Raw genomic sequence first — 3938 nt, 5'->3', positions numbered from 1 at the left:
CAGCAGTGGCCACAGGACTGGAAAAGGTCAGTTTTCACTCCAATCCCAGAGAAAGGCAATGCCAAAGAATGCTCAAACTACTGCACAATTGCACTCATCTCACACACTAGCAAAGTAATGCTCAATGCGCAATACCTGAACCATGAACTTCCAGATGTTCAAGCTGGATTTAGAAAAAGCAGAGGAACCAGAGATCAAATTGCCGACAACTGCTGGATCATCAAAAAAGCAAGAGAGTTCCAGAAAAACATCTATTTCTGCTTTATTGACTATGCCAAAGCCTTTGACTGTGTGGATCACAATAAACTGTGGGAAATTCTGAAAGACATGGGAATACCAGACCACCTGACCTGCCTCTCGAGAAACCTGTATGCAGGTCAGGAAGCAACAGTTAGAACTGCATGTGGAACAACAGACTGGTTCCAAATAGGAAAAGGAGTACATCAAGGCTGTATATTGTCACCCTGTTTATTTAACTTATACACAGAGTACATCATGAGAAACGCTGGGCTGGAAGAAGCACAAGCTGGAGCCAAGATCGCCAGGAGAAATATCAATAACCTCAGATATGCAGATGACACCACATTTATGACAGAAAACGAAGAACTAAAGAGTCTCTTGGTGAATATGAAAGAGGAGAGTGAAAACACTGGCTTTAAATTCAACATTCAGAAAACTAAGATCATGGCATCCAGTTCCATCACTTCATGGCAAATAGATGGGAAAGCAATGGAAACAGTGACAGACTTCATATTTGGGGGCTCCAAAATCACTGCAGCCATGAACTTAAAAGATGCTTGCTCCTTGGAAGAAAAGTTATGACCAACCTAGACAGCATATTAAAAAGCAGAGACATTACTTTGCCAACAAAGGTCTGTCTAGTCAAAGCTATGGTTTTTCCAGTAGTCATGTATGAATGTAAGAGTTGGACTATAAAGAAAGCTGAGCATCGAAGAAATGATGCTTTTGAACTGTGGTGTTGGAGAAGACTCTTGAGAGTCCCTTGGACTGCACGGAGATCACCAGTCAATCCTAAAGGAAATCAATCCTGAATATTCATCAGAAGGACTGATACTGAAGCTGAAACTCCAGTACTTTGGCCACCTCATGCAAAGAGTTGACTCATTTGAAAAGACCCTGATGCTGGGAAAGATTGAAGGGGAGAGGAGAAGGGAATGACAGGGGATGAGATAGTTGGATGCCATCACCAACTCAATGGACGTGAGCTTGAGTAGGCTCCAGGAGTTGGTGATGCATGGGGAAGCCTGGAGTGCTGCAGTCCATGGGGTCGCAGAGTCAGACATTACTAAGAGACGGAACTGAACTGAATATAAACATGCTATGTTACATATTATAACTATTTACACTTAAATATAATGATTTCCATTATGTTTAATTAGTATTAATAACCATAATAATTTTGTATGTATATATTAAATCTGTAAATATATATCATATTGGAGACCCTAAAGTCTCTGTGAACTTTCCTTTTTAGATAGGTTGTTGTTAAAAGCAAATGCATTATTGTATAAATAAGTTCATTTGTGTCATTTTTTTAAGACCCCACGTATAAGCAATACCATAAAATCCTTCTCCTTCTCTGTCTGACTCACTTCACTCAGTGTGATAGTTCCCAGGTCCATCAGGTTGCTGCAAATGGTGTGATTTCATTCTTTTTCACGGCTGGATCATATTCCACTGCATATACGCACCACATCTTTATCTATTCTTCTGTCAGTGGACATTCAGGTTGCTTCTGTGCTTCAGCTATTGGGAACAGGGCTGCCGTGAACACTGGGGTGTATATATCCTTTTGAACCATATTTACAAAACATAAACAAACTCACAGACTTAGATAAGAACTTATAGTTACCAGAGGGGAAGGATGGGAGGATGTATAGTAAGAGAATTTGGGACTGATACATACACACTGCTGTATTTAAAATAGATCATCAACAAGGACCTACTGTAAAGCACAGGGAACTCTGCTCGATAACTCTGCTCGTAACAACCTAAATGGGAAAAAAATTTGAGAAAGAATAGATACATGGATATGTACACCTGAAACTAACACCACATTGTTTATTAACTATGCTCCAATATAAAATTAAAAGTTAAAAAACAAAAAAACAGATGAACTCAGCTTAGGAAATGAGCAGCCCCGGGGCATCTACGCTGAGAAACACATAACCTTGTTTCAGCTGCCACCCTGGGGAACTCTCCTTGGAGACAGGGTAATATCTTCAGGATGACTTCAAGGCTTTCTCTATTTACATATTTCTAGTTTAACACTACTTTCCTATCTGAATAATTTAATGTCAGTCCCGAGCCTGAATATTTTTACATTTTCCTATTACAGAATTCAGCAAACCCTAGACTTTTAACAAGGCAGTTCGCATATGCACCCGTGACCTCAGAGTCAGTGACGTCTGCAGCTCATCAGCAGATGCATCATTATCCCACTTTGCAGGTGGACTGCTTCTACGTCACAGACACAGCTCCTGCGTGTTACTTTTTAAAATAGCTCACTCTGGTTGCACGCCTGGGCTGTTCGTCCTTGCTTCTGCATTGCCTTGGAGAGGTTCCCAGGCTGGGGCCCCGGCAGAGCTGGGCTGGGCTCCAGAGTCTCCTGCAGCCTAGGGCTCGTCCACTGGAAGATGGGGGAGCAAGCAAGCAGCTCCTGGCCCAGGAAGCTGATGCCCCTATCCCTCAGGTGCCAACCTCCCCTCCGTCATGGGTGCCAGCCTCCCGTCCCCCATGGTGCCAGCCTCCCCTCCCCTACGGGTCCCAGCCCCCTCCCCCATGGTGCCAGCCTCCCATCCCCTAGCCTCCCCTCCCCCACGGGTCCCAGCCCCCCTCCCCCGTGGCGCCAACCCCCGTCCCCCATGGTGCCAGCCTCCCCCACGGGTCCCAGCCCCCCTCCCCCGTGGCTCCAGCCCCCTCCCCCACAGGTGCTAACCTCGGGTCAGCAGGCCACTCCTCTGCCTGTGCATCTCTGCACGCTTCCTCCTCTTGTTGTTCATCACCGCCCTGAAACAGGCAGAAGCCTCTGTTACAGTGACATGAATCCCCATAGCAGGATGAAGGGAGCAGGACTCAGCGCCCCCTCCCATCCCGTCTGTCCCAGATCCCACCTGGGTGGTCCCAGAGCCCCAGCACCACTTTCTGGGACAAGCCCAGGGGAAGCTTCAGTAGTCCCAGGAAAAGGGAAACGTGTGCCCTCCGGGGCTGAGGGCCAAGTGTGTCTGCCTGAGGGTTGTCAGGAAAGACAGAACGAATGGCCAGGAAATCGTTTCACATATTAAGGTTCCAAGTGCTTCCCAGGTACCTGCAATGCAGAAGAGCCCGATTCAATTCCTTGGTGGGGAAGATCCTCTGGAGAAAGAATAGGCTACCCACTCTAGTATTCTTGGGCTTCCCTGGTGGCTCAGACAGTAAAGAACCTGCCTGCAATGTGGGAGACCTGGGTTCAATCCCTGGGTTGGGAAGATCCCCTGGAGGAGGGCATGGCAACCCACTCCAGTATTCGGGCCTGGAGAATCCCCATGGACAGAGGACATGGGCGGGCTACAGTCCATGGGGTCGAAAAAAGTCGGAGGAGACTAAGCACGCCCCAAGCACATTAAGAGTCCCAGCGCCACTGTGCGGCAGTCTGGGCACGAAATCCCCGCACAGAACAGTGTTTTAGGGACAAATGAAATGTGCGCTCCAGCCGACTTAAACATGAGCCTTGGAGACCTAGTGCTTCGCAAACTAGCTGGAGAAGAAGGTTGGAACTAGAAGCTAGGCCCGTGCGGAGCAGGCCAGGACTCTGTGCGCTAGGACCCCAGCCGTGTGCAAGGCACCGTGGAGGCTCATTGGGCCAACACACCAGCGCAAAGGTGCGGGTGGGTATATTCAATGGCACCCCACTCCAGTACCCTTGCCTGGAAAATCCC

The 3938-nt window shown here is 47.6% G+C and overlaps 1 long non-coding RNA gene across 1 annotated transcript; it reads right to left on the bottom strand.

Annotated features, from left to right (window-relative positions):
* Nucleotides 1-1659: 1659 nt before the first annotated feature.
* On the bottom strand, nt 1660-3169 carry LOC138984170 (uncharacterized). The gene is made up of 3 exons (XR_011461426.1): nt 2960-3169; nt 1968-2012; nt 1660-1767 (listed from the first exon to the last, which is right to left on the bottom strand). It is a non-coding gene; the product is annotated as an uncharacterized lncRNA (long non-coding RNA).
* Between the last annotated feature and the right edge of the window lie 769 nt (nt 3170-3938).

This window comes from Bos mutus, chromosome 20 (assembly GCF_027580195.1).
Source record: "Bos mutus isolate GX-2022 chromosome 20, NWIPB_WYAK_1.1, whole genome shotgun sequence".
Lineage (NCBI taxonomy): Eukaryota > Metazoa > Chordata > Mammalia > Artiodactyla > Bovidae > Bos > Bos mutus.
This window is presented reverse-complemented; position numbering and strand designations above follow the sequence as displayed.